The following is an 18,725-nucleotide window of genomic DNA, read 5'->3' on the forward strand; positions in this document are numbered from 1 at the left end:
AGGAACTTTTTCCTTACATCTTAGAAACTTTGCCCAGTTCCACCAGTGTCAGTGCTTGCTTAAGGGAAGCAAGTACATCATTATTTTGTTTGTATCCAGACTAAACCTCTGTAATGCCTCTTTTGCCAGGCTGTCAAAGTACAGCTTATAAAATCTCCAATATGTTCAAAACTGAACAGCTAGAACTCTGACCAACTCTCGTTCTGGCAGATGTACAGCACCTGTCATATAATCCCTACACAGGCTTCCAGCTGAATTCTGAATATACTTTGAGATTGTATTGTTTAGGCCATGAAAAAAAACCAGTCCCCCTGTATTACTGTATTTCTGGTTTAATGAAATTACACTCTAGCCACCCCCACAATTGTCAATCTCTGACAATACATTCTTTTTTGTCCCCTCAACAAGAATACAAACTGCCCTGTAGTGAACCTAGGTTGTGAAACACTCTTCCCTATGAAATAAAAAATTCTGAGGCTCCAGTCCCACCTAAAACAAACTTATTTAAGCTTTTTGTTCATGAATATTTTCTCTCTTACAGTATATTATTAAATTTGGTGTGATGCTTTTCTTCAGATTTTTTTCACCTGAGATTTTTTTATTAGTAATAACAAGTGCTACAGTATGTGAAACTTATAAGGAAATAAAAATATAGATATCAGGACCCTGTAATGGATTGACATCCCATCCAGGGTGTATCTTGCCTTGTACAGATTGCGTGCTGGAATAGGCTTCAGCTTCCCTGTGACCCTGTATTGGATAAAGAGGTTAGAAGAAAGAATGAATGGATACAGGAGGAGTTTTATATATGGAATATGGAGAGAAAAACAAAACTAATATCTAAGAAGAACCTGAGTGAACATGGGGTGAAGAAAGAGAAAATCTAAAGACAAACACAATGAGTAAAACCTTTTTGAAAAGGGCAGAACTACAGTATGCTCTTTTTTTGTTGAACTCTAACTGTTGCAACTCAACAGATCTGCAGCTAGCTGACACTGGACTAACATACAACCATTCCCAAAACAACAGGTTGGGAAATGTATTGATATGTTTTGCACTTGTCGTGCAGGGCTCCATTTAATAGAAAAATCTGCTAAGATAAGGTATAGCAAAATGATTCTTGGCCAAGAGTACCGATTGTGTGATTCTGTTCTTATCTCTCTGTTTCCTGTGTGATTACTAAGAAATCCCTGCTGCTCCAGACTGCTGGGAAATGTATTTGGCAAAGACCTACCTTTCTTAACATTTAATGTGTAAATGCATTAATACAAAACTAGTCTATTTTAATTGATGGACAAATAAGGAAGCATACAATTTATTTATTTGCCTTATAAATGTATCCTTTTATTGTGCAACACAATGGCCAATCAATCTTTGTACTAAATGTTTTGAAACTGCTAATTAGCTTTCTGTTCTCTCTTTAATGTATTAGAATGTAGAAAGCACATACCTAACTCATTAAATAACTTTTAGGCAATATCACAATTTGCAGCTTAGAAACGAAATGCACATGTACAAATGCTGCAAGTTTTTAGAACTCGGGGAATGTTGTCTAAATAGTCCTTTATAGTGTTGTTACTGAAAATATGATCAAATTCACTTGTAATCTGGGAATTTTTAAGATATAGGAATATTGTGTATAAAGCAACTTTATAAAAATGCTTTGTAATTACTCAACTGGCAATGTTGTTACACGGTTTTTTCATAGCTGAGTATGAACCTGTCATTCAAGAGGAAATGAAGATTCGGATGCCCTGCAGCAAACTGAATGAATTGCTACTGTACTTTGTTGATGAATGATTCTTCCATGGGTTCCACATGATTGTAATACAAGCCCCACTTGGTATTATAATCATGTGAGCCTGTGAATTTGTTATTTCTCAGCTCAATCCCTCAATGAACAGAGTCAGCCACAAAAATGATGTGCACAAACGCAAGAAGGACAACGGACGGACAATTACATTTATGGGTCTATTAGCTTGACCAGTGCTGGTGTGTCGCATATGGAAAAAAAAGTACTGACAGAAACAAGACTGATATGCTGGACAGTAAAAATGTCTTGTCTAGTTCCTGTAAGCAGTTCCCGAACCTGTGATCCATCCATCTTTGTTGCCCTGTTTCGGACAGGAATTTCCAGGTTGCACTGAAATTGATGTGCAGTGTAGCAGCAGTTGGCAGATAATGGACATCTGTGGAGTGTCATAAGAGTCCTGAGTTGAAGAAGACATGTGTTTGATTTATCTCAACAAGGAATACAAGTATTCTTATGAGATACCTGGTAAGCCTTATATCAGTATAAGCACAGCCCTGGATGATTCTTCAAACACAAGTACAACTATATCATTCTAACTCTAAAACTCTCTAAACCAACAGTGTATGATTTCAGTTTAGGAAGGCCTCAGTGCCTTCAGGTTACGCAATGGAGCTAATTAAGGACTTAATTGTACAAACGTAACTGCTTCTACCAGTTTTTAAAAAAAAACATGACTGCTGCCATCCTGTGCTCCCCTGCTCGAAACTTCGTTTTGTTTGCTCACCTTATCAAAAACTCTGACTTTAAACCTAACCCCTTACTTTGTTCTACACAAAATAAAAAAGGAAAGAGAAAGGAAAAACAGAAGGTTGGCAAACGTTATGACATAATACAGTGTGACTGTTTTGAGGCACCACATGAAAGCACACATTGTAAAACATTGTGGTGCATTAAGGACTTCAAGTGCAAAACACAGGATTTACTGAACAGTTAGTACACGTGTATAAAACGACAATCATCACATTCCATTGAGAGCTATATCCAAACTTTGCATCAAGAACGGAAGACAGATTTTATAGTTGATGGTAACCTTTGTGATGGATCGAATTCGGAGGAAAACTAACAGCACTGATTTTCAATTTGTGATTGGAGGCTACTAGGGGGTATGACACTAGTAGTACTGAAAGTGATTTATTGCCACAGGCCAGAATGGGGAAGAGGTAATACATAAATAAATAAAATGCAAAAGATAACAATGCCCAACCAAAGGGAAAAGCAGCATATGTTGTCCAATAGCTTAATTATATCCTAACACGTTTTTTATTTCAAAACATTACAAAACAGATCAAGTTCAATTAAGTAGGAGGTCTAAAGCTATAAAATCTAATAGTTATAGCCAATGGCTATTAATCAATAGAATTACCTCTCTAAAATATTTATGGAAGCTCAAGGTAATTATTAGCTCAGGGTCAAATGGTAAAAGCAAAGGCACAACACAAACTGTTGTCCCTTATCTATAATCAGCATTCCTTTTGCATCCTCATTAACCCTCAAGCAAAGTCCTTCATGTACATTATACATAGCGGGTTTATGATGTCCTGGTGTAATGTACCTGATTGTAAAGCACTTTCAGTTAGTGCTCGACAATAAAAATCCTCTTTAAAATAAAATGCTATTGATTGGTGTATAGTTGTTTCAATTTGTTACCATTTCTACATGTTTCTACTACTGTACTATTTACTATACCATAGTTACTGACATTGTTTTTTTTTAACAAAAAGACATGCTTTTTACCAAGCAAGCTAGATGGTCTCCTCTCAATTGTAATATTTATGTTCTATTGTGAAGCCCATACAAAAAAAAACACCTTGAATCTTGAAAGACCCTTATGCCCATAATGCTAAAGCAACTGTTTTCAAAATCTCTTCAGTAAAATTTTTAATGATTACTTCTTAAACTTCTTAGTCTTTTTAGTTTTTGACATATTAATCATGAAAGGCATGGCTTGGGAGATATCGTGTACATATAACAATCCATCATCAGCATCAAGGGATGCACAGTCTTGAGTGCTTATAACAGAAATAGGAGGGGGGTGGGAATTGTGGGCTGAATGATAACTTGCATTTATTAATTTTTAAGCCTATTGATGAAACCTGATTACTGAGCCACACTGTACATATTTCCATTCATTCCTTGTCAGCATCAAATTCGAGAGCACCACAGAGGCAGGAGGAGGAAAATGTTCTATGGCGACGCAAGACACCTTTTCATTAAGCCTGTCTGGTCCTTGTTTGCCATATAAGACTCCCACTGGCATATAAACGAGACACAACTAATGCTTTGCCTTTTTTAGAAGTAGGGGCACAATGGCAGTATTTGTCATTTCAGAAGGGCCTTAACTGGAGCCAAATACAATTCAATTGAGGGCCAGGTGAGGTTTACATCCTTTAGCTCAAAAAGAGCAGTGCCCCACTACAGCCATCTCGTCAAGATAAATACGAAGTAACAGAGAGATTGGGTAACCTTACACCCTTCTCTCAGCTGCATGGAACACCCTCATTGTAGCATTTAAAATAGATGAAATGACTAGGATAAAAGGTGAAATGTGAAGTTCATCTGCATGTGATCTGACAGCAAGTACCCCCTGTGCTGATCAGAAGGCAGGAATATAGGCAAAGAATCCATTACTGCAGAGTCCCACAGCTAGTAAATGACGAGGATGATATAAAAGTAATAGCTCTGCCTAGATCTTTGTATTAGAAATTCAGTATATTGGCCAAGACAAAAATTTGATTTTTTTAACAAGGTCAATTTCCTAAAGGGAGACACTGAGCTAATAGAAAAGCCAACTTTGTTTCCAGTAATTTTACCAAGATGTGATTTATGGAACTGTGGGTCATATACAGTAGAATTATCTAAAACATAGTTCACTGTGTGAACATAGATGTGGGCAGGTCATCATGAAAATCAAGAATTAAAATTAGCTTAAAACTTCATTAAGAACTTCTCATTGTTTTCAGTGAGGGGGGGGGGCATGTAAAATTAGCATTGTGATCTGATGGTACAAGAGTGGTTTCTCTAAATTCTGTGCAACAAAAAATTTGGGATGCATAAAAAAGTGGTCAGTTACGGAGCACAATTTATGTCTGACTGAGATGAAAGTAAATTCTTTGGCTGAGGGGTTAAACACATGCCACATATCTACCTCACCCAGATCAGGCTTACAATTTGTCAGTGCTATAGATAGGAGAGGCTTTGTCTCTTTCAACTTCAATCTGTCAAGCATATGATTCTTAACAACATTCATATCTGCGCTCAAATTGCATCAAATTCAGTGAGTTTCAAAAAAGTTTCAAAAGCTTAGTGATAATCTGAAAAAATCTGATTGAAGAGCTATAGGAGCATACATTGGAAGAAAGAAAATTGTTTTCAAATATGCCGGTCAAACATTTCTTCATAATACAATCAAGACTCTTTTTTGTTTTGTTCTCTGCAGAACGTAAGGGTACCACATAGTAATACTCATAAGAAAATGTGAAACCATTATGATCTTTCACATGAGACTTCTGTGTCATGGCAATACGAATTGTATTCCTACAAATGTCGAAGGCTTACATAATTGGTAGGAGAAATTAGCCTGCACAAATTCCAGGACAAAACAGAAACATTAGTCAAAGGAATCAGAGATAAAATCCATTACTAAGGAGGAACAAACAATGTCTTGAGTGGTCTTGAATCTACTAGGAGTAGTTCCTAGGTAGCAATGCAGAGTTTCAATAACAATGAAAATCTCAAACCCACTCCTTAGCAGCTTACAAACAATTAGAAAAGGAAGCTCAACACCCCAAAAATCATCCTGAAGGAACAGAGGGGAACCCTCTCACACCCTGTCCTTTACTCTTGCCTGATACAAAATCATGACACAGACCCCCTCACCCCCACCCTTATAACAGTCAAAATATCTGAGCAGAAAATAAAACCTTAGTAAGCCATAAAATATACTACAGAAATAATAACTTATACTCTTATACTCTTCATTCTGTTCTTAGAATGATCAAACCAAGGTTCCAGTATAGTAACCAGGGGCACTTTTTTGTATGAGATACCTTCTGATGGGACATTATACTGAGGTGCTGGTTAATAGTCTAAGAGGTCATAAGATGAGTGTTACCCTGCCTTCAAGTTTGGGCTTGAACAAACTGTTCAAGTTCAATTAAAGTTCTCCTTTAATTTAACTGGTGAAGATTTTTTCATATATCTATTTGATCTGCTGTGTAGTGGGGCTACTGGCTCCTCAGAGCCCTCTGCCCTGGGTCTCCACGTTAACTGGCCACGTTCGTACATGGCCACTGTGCTGAGAACTTGTTTGAGGCAGCTGTCCCAGTCACATACCCCGACTTAACGGGTAATTACCTCATTAGCTCCAGGTTACTTAAACCCTGATCTGCCCACGTTCAGGCGCTGTGTCATTGAGCTTCCTAGCGTTCAAGGAAAGTGTTATTAGGTTTCATAAGCCCATCGAAACAAGATTATTCTGCCTGTTTCAGCCAGTCTGCCTTATCCTGAGACAAAACCTGAAGGCCAGCTGGTTCCCAGTCTGTTCCTACCCACTGCGCCATCACTGTAATAGACCAGACCAGTGGGAATGTGAAACTTCCTGGTTTTCCAGACCTGCCCAGCCGCACAACTTTCCTGCTCTGATATGCTATACCTACCATCCTCTGTCTGCCTGCACAGCGCAACTCCAGCATTGTCCATTTTCTCCTGCCTGTCTAGGGTATCCCCCAGCTCTCACCTCATCTTTTGCCTTCTCTGGGACCAAGAGATAGGACCACTCAGCCTGTCCTTCAGACACGGCTCTTTCCAGCTCATTCCCACACCCAAAAACTGTTCCAGGCTTTGACAAATACAGTAACTCATGAAGACAACCACTTTGCAGCTTTTTCTGGATAGTATGTCAGAATGCCCTGTGCGCTGGGACTACAAAGATGATATTCATTCTTATGATTTATGCAGGATCATATGGATCATATAAATTATTTTTACTAAAATAATCAAGAACAAACAGTTTTCAAACAATATACATCAAAACAAAGAGTTTATCCAAGAGCAAAGTGCTGGTTTTCACACGTTCTGTATTTCATTAGATCAACATTCCTGTGTTGTGACCTAATGTGTGGAAAAACACATCTGTCCATAATGTTTCTGAGACCCTCTTTTATGTGCCTTGCACGATACATTCTTTGGAAAAATGTATGTTCCCTTGAAAGCACCATAAATAAGAATGAGGTTAATCCATCTACTATATCAAACCCTGTATTATGTTTTACCTATGTTATGTTTGTCAGTTTTAAAGTCTAATGTTTCTCTCACAAAACATTGGTTGGCAGACATCAGTGTAGATTGTGATGTCACTCCCTCCCTCCCATTTCATTCTTTGTACTGACAGGTTCTGACAGCAGAGGACAATGTGAGGCTCCAGTATGAAAGCAAGAGTTAGGTTGTGCTGGCAGGCTGATCCAGTTGCTCACTGTGCTCTGCTCACACTGTACCCACATGACATTGAGTGGAAAATTATGTGACACACAGCCAGCAGAACTGAACCACAGCAGTACAATTATTGATCAAACAACATGACACAGACATGCTGACTGGGTACATCATGCGCCCCTGAGGCAGTTTACTTTACAGCTAGTTGTGAACTCTCTGTAAATCGGTGTTTTCACAAGACTGGTTGCTTATAATTACGTATTGAGTTCTTTGGTGACATTTTGCTTGCAGAACAGTATATGCACATTTTTGGTTTTGCTTTCATCCATTAACAGGTTAGATACAGTATGTGTATAAATGTTCAATAAAAAAAACATTAAGAGTTAAAATAGGAAACAAAAAATGCTGAATGAGAAACAAGCATAACAGGCACAATTTCCACAACTAGTGCAATTTCCAAAAATAAATGCAGGGTTAGTCCTGAATCATGTCATCAAAATTATATTCCGAGCACAGTGTGACATGTTATTTTGCATTTATTTTTTATGAGTTTAAATCCTCATCACAATCAGTGTCTTCAGAGAATTCTAATATGGTCTGCCTGATGGCTCAATAAATTAATAAACAGGTCTCAAACCTTTGACCTTAAAGTCATAAGTTCACATACCAACCAGCTTTACTTGAACAGACATACGTTTATAGAATAAAGCATCACAAGACCCTGCTACCATTTTGTCAGAGAGAACAGGACAGCAAAGTCCAAGATGCAGATCTCTCTTTTTTAGCAACTTGACTCTTTAAAGACCCAGCTATCTGCATGGGACTTGTTATGTGCTTCAATTGATGCATTTGTTTTATCACAGTGCTCAGTGAGAATTTATAAAGGACTTCATCAAAATAAATTACATGGGGCCTTTAGCTATAAAACTAGAACTCAAGGGAAATTTAAAGGCCATGTTAATTTTATAGCAGTAAAAATAAGCACTCAAATAGGTATAACAGAGCATTTTTGAGGCAATTATGTTATATTTATTTGAGCAACCAATGTAATTACATATGACGTAACATACTGTACTTCAGTAAATAGCCAAGATATATTCCACATATATTCATGCTATTTCCTTTTTTCCTTTTATTTAAACCAAATTTTTCATCAACTAACTCTTATTCAGATATTCTATATGTATTCAGACTATTGTTTAAACAAGCTTTTCAACAAGCTTCAGATAAGCAAGTTGTGGAAATATCTCTGGGTGTACAAATGTATTTCTAATTAATATAAAGGTCTTTAAATGTACTTTTCCACAGAGAATGCTCATATTAGTTATTACACTCAATTTGCTGAATTACTTTGTGGGGTGTGTTTAGGTGTAGTTGAGCTCCCAATGTGTCTGAGAGTTTCACATATAAGTCTTGTGAAAACGTTTTATATTTAGATATATGAGACACACGATTAAACATTTTTGTCAAACATTCTGGCTTGCGGGCAGTCATATCTTTCAAATCCAAAAGAACAATACATTTCCTGATGGATTTCCAATTTCGACATTAAACTGTAGTTGAATCACTAGTCACGACCAAGGATAGCTCGAGAAAGACTGGAGAATGACAGCTGGTGCTGTTCTGCTGTCTAGCAAGTCTCTCAAAGAGATGATCCAGCCGCAGTTAAGTAGGAGAGTGTGGCAGGTCATCTGGAAAGGACAATATGGACTCATAATTTATTGCATTAATCCATTCTCATATCATGAATGAATAGTTACTCTAACATTAGCAGCTTGGATTCTATATTTCCTAGGTAAGGTATTGTATATTGAAATAATATTTTAAAAAGGTCATGTTTCCTAGGTGGATTATTTAATCTTGGATACATTTATACAAAGATAGATTTTTTTTACAAATTCTAGCCTGTATGTGGGTATTATACAAGCATGAAAGCCTGAACATACTCATGAACATAATACGCATAAGAATATTTACAAATGAGAAGAAGGTAATCAATTCATCCGGCTCATTTGGCTTTTAGTACCTAATTGATCCAAGGATCTTATCCAGCCATTTCTTGCAAGAAGCCGGAGCTTCAGCATGGCTGGGCAACCTCCTTCAGATTTCTTTTATAACCATTTGTGTATAAAAGTGTCTCCTTAATCAGTTACATTTCAATTCATTTACACTGGTTTGTGTTTTACTGCTGAAAACTATTTTCTGGACTTATTCCAGAGCAGCAATATATTTTTATTATATCAAAATTGGATACAATTCTATAAAATAGGTTTCATTAGTACACTGAACAACTCAAACATAACATCACTTAATTTAAATTCTACACTTTTAACGTTTATCCACAATTTAATATATAGTTTAAAATGGGTTTATGCAATGCAAAATACACAGAGGTTTTTAAAGAAAAAGAACATGGGGGTTGAAATATTGTGTGGGAATTCAAAAATGGAGTAAGAATATTCAAACTTTCTTGACATCTATATCTCAGAGTCCAGTACTCTTCCATACTAAATCAAGTGATCAGATTCGGACCTTTCTCACTGGAGTTAATGAAGATCAAGACAAAAAGGCAGAAAAACCTGCAGTCCCCCAAGATTCCATATGTTTATAAGACAATCCTTGTTCGATGGTGGTATTTGAAGGGACTGAGGTCCCTCCCTAATATCTCCTTGACCCTCTTCTTGAGATTGACTAAACATGGAAAGATAAAACTTGATATTCCAAACTAAGGAGAAACATATTGTATTAGGAAAAGTCCCTCAGGGAAGTTCCGAAGCTGTGTGTCCAGAGCCGGGATTATCATAATTAGAAGTAAAAGACAATAAACAGAAGACATGAAAGAAATTATATTTTGCTTTAACTAAACAAATGATAAAAGTTGTTTTTGCTTTTTGTAGAAAAAAAGCAACCTTCTGCAGCTTTATTTGCACAGAATACAACTACATACTGTAGCATGCACCACCTGGACACCACCTGCTGTTAAATCCTGGACTTCCACCAAAGAAAGAACTGTGTTCATCCACTGAAAAAGACCATTTAATGATGTGGACTAATAGGCCTGGAGTTTAAGCTGTGCTCGCTAAATTCTGCAGTGACCTGAACTCGAATACCACCCAGGTTCAGCTTTATTTTGATTGAAGAACAACTGCTGTCTTCCAGAGGAGAACTGAATAGCTTAAACATGCTACAATCCACACAAAAGGATTAGTACTGTTGTTGTGAAAACAGTACAAAAAACAATAACAACAGAGTCTTCATTCTGTGTAAAGACTTTCATAACCAAATATTGCAATAGACTTCACAACCGTTAAAGCAACAAGGGATAATAAGAATATAAGAAGAGTTACAAACGAGAGGAGGCCGTTTGGCCCATCTAGCTAAGTTGGAAGTTAGTGGCTTATTGATCCAAGGATCTCATCCAGCTGTGTCTTGAAGGAAGACAGTGTATCAGCTTCAGCAACATGGTGGCGTAGCTTGTTTCATGCTCCCATCAATACACATTTCCTATTCCCAGTTTTCAATACACTTCCACACAGTGTCCACTTGTGTCCTCTGGTTCGTGTTTCATGGTGTATTCTGAAGAAGTTCATTGCACTGCCTTGTCAGTGCCTTTGGGGATTTTGAATATTTGTATCTTGTCCCCTCACATCCCCTCTTTTCAAGACAAAAACACTTCAGTTTCCTTGGGCTGTCAGCGTAGGATATTACTTTATGTCCGAATGGTCACTCTTCTCTGCACTCAATCCAGAACAGCAATATTTGTTCTCAAACAACTACACGCATTCATTAATCAGCTCATTAGAAATGATCAAAATTAAACTGATGAACTTATCTCAGCTTCTTCACAAAACTGATCTGCGTACTTGGACACCATCACCTTGTGTGGGCCAGAAAACATCTGAGGTGGTGGCACCTGTAACAATCAGTTCTTTCCGGGCCCTATGCGGACGACATGATCCGGAATTGTGAGGATACAATAGGGAAAATAGTCATGCAGGAGAAGGGTCTGGAGACGGGGGGCGTGTCCGAGGAGTGCAGGTGTCCAGGGAGAGTGAATCCAAGGCGAACAATCCAAGGGTATATCCAAAGGGGGGATCCAATACGGGAGGCAGAGTCCAAGACCAGGGAATCCATCCAAAGGAACTAAAAACACGAACCGGGTCGGAACCGGCGGGGCAGGGAATCAGGAACAGGAAACTAAAACCATGACAGAGCCAGACGTGGCAGGACCCTGGGCAAACGCCTGCGTCTGGCTTTAAAGGTGGAACTAAAGAGGGGCTGGGCAAAGGAACAGGTATAAGCAATGGGGGAAAACGAGGAAGGGCTGGAGCGCCCTTAAGAGGGAGAGTAGCGATCGTGACACACCTGTTTAGGAGGTTTAGAACTCGACAGTCTTGATAGAAGACAGTACTTGTGGAGGTGTCGTGACGTGCATCATCAACCCGGGGAACAATGGAAGTGTCATAGTGCTGGACAGGAATCTCCTGTAGCATAAGAACTCCTGTGGTGCATAAACAGGACTACCTTACTGTTCAGCCATACATTCACAAGGTCCCCATGTCAATAGTGTTTCTGCCCTTGCAAGCCAATCTGGAATCCTTGGTTTTCCAGAAGGACAATGCTAAGATGACATGACATGACATACCTAAACAATATTTAGGCATAGACATGGCCAGATGACCAGATTGTTCTCCTAAACTCAGTCCAGTAGAATTGTGAAACCTTTCTACTGCTATCAATGGCCGATAACCTAGAAACATCACACAGTTATTTACCCAGAGGCCAAAAAGGTCTATATTGTATTTGACACCATCTTGTTTCATGGTGAAAACATACAGTACCATGATTCTTTCATCCTTATTTGTTTCACATTTTCTGTGTTTTTGCTGGATATCCATAAGCTGTGAACCAAATGGGTGCTGCACTTAAGTAACAGAAGAGAAATTGTCCATGCATCCATTTTCTAACTGCTTCTTCCCAATTCAGTTTCACAAGGAAGCCAGAGCCTTTCCTGGCATTTGGACACCAGTCTATTGCAGGGCACACACAGACAAGCACATACTCACACCAGGGACAGTTTTCCCAGAAGCCAATTAACCTACTAGTATGGGCTGTGGGGGGAAACCAGAGCATCAGGAGGAAACCCACACAGACACTGGGAGAACATACAAACTTCAAGCAGGTCTGGAATTGATGCCAGGGCCCCAGCCTGCAGGGTAGCAATACTAACCACTGCTCCACCATGCCAGCCATAAAGCAATTATTGTTAATATTACTAAACATTTATGATTGATGTTGCACTTCTTTTAAGAATCAATAAAAGACAAGGCGAATTCTAACTAGTTTTAAAGAGTGAAATGTCCTGGAAAATTCCTAGAAACTAATGAGCTTAGCGAGAAATTCCAATATTTAAAGACATAAACACAGTTCGACTTCTCTCAAAGCGTAGTCTAGAACAGAATTTGGAGCAAAGAATTACAATAGCAACACAAACATACTTAACTGTCTGAATTACAGAGAGATGAGAGTTCAAAATGCAAAGTTTTGAATAACAGTGAAAATACAGTATACGGTTTAGCTTTACATTTTATCTTGATCACATACAATGCAAACTGGCCACAAAAGGCTTTGAATAATGTGTGCTAATAGGCCGTGAAGGTCAGTCATAGCTCAGAAGCCATGAAGAAAAGGGAACTCAGAAGTCTGTGTAACCAGCACAGCGTAAACAAGTCCACCCTTAGTGCCTGAAGACAAATACACAGCTCCTGTGTCTGAAGTTGTTAGTTATTCCCTGGGCAGACATTGGTCCAGGATGTTACCAAGTATCAACGCTATTAAACATTTAATACAGGACATTTGTTACATTTTATTCATAGCAGATATGTTGAAACAAGCCCTGGAGTTTTATATTTTGATCACAAATATGCATATTGATGTTTTAAATCTTCATATTGACAGTCTCCACACAAGGAGTCTAGAAAACTGACTTAAACAAATCTTCTCTTTCACATTGATATGTAGCCTTGTGAACATGGTCATATTTAAAGAAGACAATTGTATATTGACATTCAGCAATTGAAGTATTAATTTATTCATTCTTTATGCGCTAGACTGTTTCTATTGTTTGCAAATTTGCAGATGATCATCAGAGACAACTCATAAGAGACAACACGGTTCTTTGATTTTTTTCTGTGATTTTTTTAGACTCTAAGGTGTCATTTGTGGATATAGAAAAAGGGGAATGAAGCAGCTTGGCCTCCTATGTTTCTAGGAATGTGTAATCCTTTCAAAGGCAAAGAATGATTATTAGAATGACAAATTTCCTTTCTTCCCCTTTTAGCATTTGTGGTGAAATCCTGTTTAGACTTGGTATGGGTAGACCTGTCCGGCCTGAATTCAAATGTACTGTAGGCACCTGTGGGCGGTTTACATAACTACACAAAAGGCTAATGCGTCTGTACTGTAGTCAAGCCAGTGTCCCGTATCCTTAACAGAAATCCTTTGAGGTTGAACACTCCCAAGCACAGAGCTGGATAAATACATTTCATCTGTTCATGACTGATCGGCATGAATTTCGTGTTTTACAAAATCCATTCTAGTGTTCTAAGGTGTAGAAACAAGACGGTCAAAAACCTGACTAATCCTGACTAACTGATTGTGCGTCTGTTTCTTCTTTCCCCTGAAACATCCTTCCAGCAGAAGAATGTTGAGTGTTAGAAAAAGCAATACTCCAAAAACTTTGCAACCTTCTTAAACAGTTCAAAGGATTCAAGCAGAATCAGATAACTTCTTTTTTGGACACCTTGAGAATAAAGCAGAAATTACTTTACCTTGAATAAATTACCTAGAGAGTAATGCTTCTGACTGACAATTTAGATTTAATCCCAAACCTGGACTGCAATTACCTCCAGAGTCACACTTTACACTGGTCTTTTAATGGGATGGATTGGATAGTCTTACATCTGGACATTTGTGTGATCGTGTGTGTGGACGTGATGTACAGTAGCCGAGAGGAGACAATGTGTGACATGCATGTCCCCAAGTAGCAAATTACCACTATGTAGCACATTGAACCAATTTTCCTAAACTTAATAATATCGCAATAGGAAAGAAGGAAATTCATATTTCTAAAGAAAGAATGTTCACATAACCAGGGTGGATTCAAAGTTTAATTGAGCTGAGACATTAGGTGGCTAGACATTAAGTACTCCTGTACTTGTGTTGCAGTTCTGAGTTAGAAATGGAATAAAATAGAGAGGGTAAAGTAAATACAAGTGAAATGAGCACAATAAAGCTATAAATGTGCCCTGTCAAAGTCCATTCCTCCTCTGAGAATTCAGTATTGCCTTGGAAAGATCAGGCATCAAAAAGGTCAACAGTGATGACTAACCTAAGGAAAAGAGAGATGAGGTGTTTTGAATCAAAAGGTATATGATGGAAAAGAGCGTGTGTCTGTGTTTCAGAAGGAGGAGAGGAGGTGGTGATGCTTGAAAAATCACAGAAGGCTAAAGCTAAATCAGATTGATCTTATTCACCAATGCAAAAGACAGAAACTCCATCACATGAAATTATATTGTACTCTTCACAGTGGAGCTACATCAATTATCACCTTGCCTTGACATTACACACACAGAGCCTTACTCTCCCTGGCTCCAGTCCAGGCAGACCTTGGCTGGCCTTGACAGGATTAGAACTGCTCCTGATAAAAGATCCCTGGAAGATCAAATGCTTTTCAGTGTAATAGGTTCCAAGTATTTGGTTAAGACCTAATTAAATATGCAAGACAAAAAGTTGGCAACCTTCTGTTAATGTTCCCATGGCAAAATCCTTTCAGTGCCCTTTAATATACTGTAGGTGAATCTGCATTTAACTAGGGACAGAGGGCTGTTTTTGCCCCTTAAATGTGGTGTGAGTGAGTGCTTGTCTGTGTTTGGGTCTGTGCATGCTCTGCGGAGGACTGGCATTCTGACCACGCTGTTTCCTGCCTTACACCTGTTGCTTGCTGGGATAGGCTCCAACTCCTCCACAACCCTGAACTGAAGAAAGTGGTTAGAAAATGGATAGAAGGTCAGATATATGGTCAGTGAGTGCCAACACAGTGTCACATATCTGGAGTCCTGGGTTTGATGCTGATTTCCTCCCAAAGATGTGCCATTAGAGCAGTTGTCTACTCCAACTTGCTGTCCATTGTGTAAGGAAAAGAGCTGGACACCCCTTCAATTATCTGTCCTGTCAGGAGTGGCTCTGCTACAATCCAGCCCTAAAGCATTATAGCAAGGTTCTGACGAAGAAGCATGATTCTGTTAGTAAAATGCAATATTTCCAACTACAAAAAGTCTCATACTTCTGACAGTTTACTGTTTGGAAAAAAACATGCAAACAAAGTTGAAAATGTCCTTTTTACACCTGAATGGTGAAGGACGCATGATGTGTTTACCATCTCAGTCTCACAATGTCACAGCAGTTAGAGTGGATGTAAAGGAACCAAAGACAAACAGAAAAAAAACCATCTGATTACAGTATACAGAAGAGAGACTGGAAACGTACTTCAAACACTTTATTTGTACTTTAGACATTGTGAGAGTATTGTGCTTTTGAATGTTCAGATGAGGAAACCACTTGAATCTAGATTAGTGCAGCTTGGCACAGACGACAGTTTGTTCGTATGAGTTGTATTGACTGCATGGATTCTGGGCTGGATTCTGTGGTTTCTCTTAATGACTTTTGAATGTGAGTCACAGGGAAGTGCAGTACTATTCTCTTCTCTACAACACCTCCTTATGGAGGAACACTGGCATTTTTTTTTTGTTGCAAGACTTAAATACTTCTATGCATATTCTGTAGTGTATCAAATAACAAAAGATGTAAACTGCCAAAACATGAGTACGTTTTATGAGAGCTTTACACTCCTAGAGACAACTGATTAACTTCATGAAAAGCCATTGTTCTGTGTTTGAACGGAATGTTTACTAATGAAGCCAATGCAATCTGAATAATGAATCAGAATTATGATTCTTTAATGGTGAATCTCCTCACCAGCAGTTCCAAATGATCCACTGAACAGGTGCTTCTTTGAGGGGAGAGACTCTGTGGATCGTAGGTCAGAGCTGTAACACACAACCCTGGCTGGCAGTGCGTGACCAGGTTCAGCAAGATGTCCTGACACGGTTATCCAGACCATTTGTAATCTCCCACAGGTCTCAATAGAGACATTATCATCATTATTATCATAATCCACCTGGTAGAGGATATCAACAAAAAGCTCATCTGTTACAGAACAGTTTCCAGGACCTTCTTGATGGACTGATTTGTTGGGAGCCTGGAAAAGAACACCCCCAACCCCCCAACAAAAGCATGCCTGTGCGTCAGAGGAGGTGTTGAATTCTTAAACACATTCTTAAATTCCAACAGGAATTGAGGCATTGAGGAAATGAGGCACAGAAACTGCGAGTCCTGATTCATGCTACATATTTTGTGGTGAGCCCCTGCCTGTTTTGAAACCCCAAGGCCTCAAAATCCTACTGTCACATCAATGTATTGTAACTCCAAGGCCTAACTTGGAGAAGAAAACGCTATTGGAACAGATCTTTCATTGGCTGATTTTTGACAAAAGACTGGTTGCTTGTAAAGAACACATAAATTTGTCTTCTCTTTTCATTTTGTCTCATTCTTGCCTCCTCCAAAACATCTATACCTTTGCAGCTCCCCCTTGGTTAACTCTTCACTTTTCATGGGTGCAATGCACGCCAGGGCCTCCTCAGCCTTTGGCTGGGTCAAGTGGGTTAATCAAAATTTCACTACACCTACACTACACCTTCTATATTTCACTATACTTTTTATACTAAAGTTTCACTGTACCTACTACACTCAATAAATGAAGCTCTTTCTTGGGTGAAATTAATTCTGAAGAGCTTAAATACCTTAAATATTAAAGAAAGTAAGAGCAAAAGTCATCATGACACATCATTTTGTCCATCAGAAGGGCTGGAATTATTGATAACACATTACTTGAGTGAATCAAAAGAACTGTTATAACTCATTGCCAAAAACCATGTATTAAAATAAAGTTTCACATACACTTACCAGACAACTGGTTACTGAGTTGCATCAGTAAAAACACATTTTTATATTAATAATATTGCAAACATTTCTATGTTGGTATTAATCAATTAATCAATTATGAGTCTGGTCAAAGCAATAGGATGAAGAACATTAGAAATGTTTAATGTGATCCTATTTATGTAGGTTCAAAACAGAGAATGTAACACAGTATGTAACACAAATGTGTTCATGTAATGCACACTAAAATCCTTCACTAGTAAAATGTACTGCATTCTTTCATTTATTTATAATCTGGCTCTATTTGTATGCAGTATATATGCAGCAAAAATGTAGATGATTTGATGATGATTTCATGGTTTTGGTATGAACATTTTTTAGGATTTATGGTGTATTCAAAGGGCTCACAGTTGCAATGCGTTATGAGAATATATAGATGTGCCAAAAATAGAAACCTCGTTAGAGAGTTCCATCCCCTTCAGCCTAGTGAAAATGCAAGAGCAAATTAGTATTAATTCCAATAATTCATAGATCATATTCGGACATACTGTTTACATCCTGTAATTCATGTGCATATGTTAATTTATATTAATGTAGAGGTTATAAATGGCCAGGAAAAACAGACTGAAAATGGGTGGAAAAGGTTATGTTCTGACTCTTATATTGGAAGAAGATCTTTTTGAAAATGGATGAATAAATGTTTTTCGGTAGGTGCTCCATTGTCCTTTTTAATCTCACCTTAAAAAAAACTGCTGATTTCCCTGAACTCTAACCTGATCTTGTGAAATGAAGGCCAGGTACTTCGATACCATTCATTCCACTTTCACTGTAAACTTGTGCCTAAGCAATCTTTTACGGCCCCATGCCAGAATGAGAGAAATCAGCAGCATGTGTGCTGTACTGTGGGTTGTCATTGTTATGTCTAAACTGCACAGCACATTGTAAGTTTGAAGTGAAGCCAAATGTGATATTGTCTTGATCTGTATGTTGGACAAGTTCACAATTTAGTTTCAGCTTCCCTAATAAACTTGGAAGGTAAACTGTAAGGTGGTTTGAAGCCTTTCGAAGAAACATTTTAAATGTGAAGTGTTTGTTCCCTAATCTTTGGAGAATCTTTGGAGAACCTAAACCATTCATTGGCTATTAAGTTGACTATTAAGTTGACTATTAAATGACAACTTCAAGAGTTTGAAGACTTTCACGGGTTATTTTAGTTATAACCGAATTATATTCACAGACACCAAGACTCTGGTGAAAGGTATTTTTGTTCTGGTCTACATTAATTGGGGGTTTCCTGTTTTTTTTTTAACATGGAGCATTTCCAAAATCAGGAAATTGAAAAGGCTTTGTTTGCCCACTGCCTTCTATAAGAGTGTTCAATGACCTTAAGTGGATGTTTATATCATGGCTATGAGAGATAAGT

The sequence above is a fragment of the Atractosteus spatula genome, chromosome 4 (genome assembly GCF_055471065.1).
Source record: "Atractosteus spatula isolate fAtrSpa1 chromosome 4, fAtrSpa1.hap1, whole genome shotgun sequence".
Taxonomy (NCBI): domain Eukaryota; kingdom Metazoa; phylum Chordata; class Actinopteri; order Semionotiformes; family Lepisosteidae; genus Atractosteus; species Atractosteus spatula.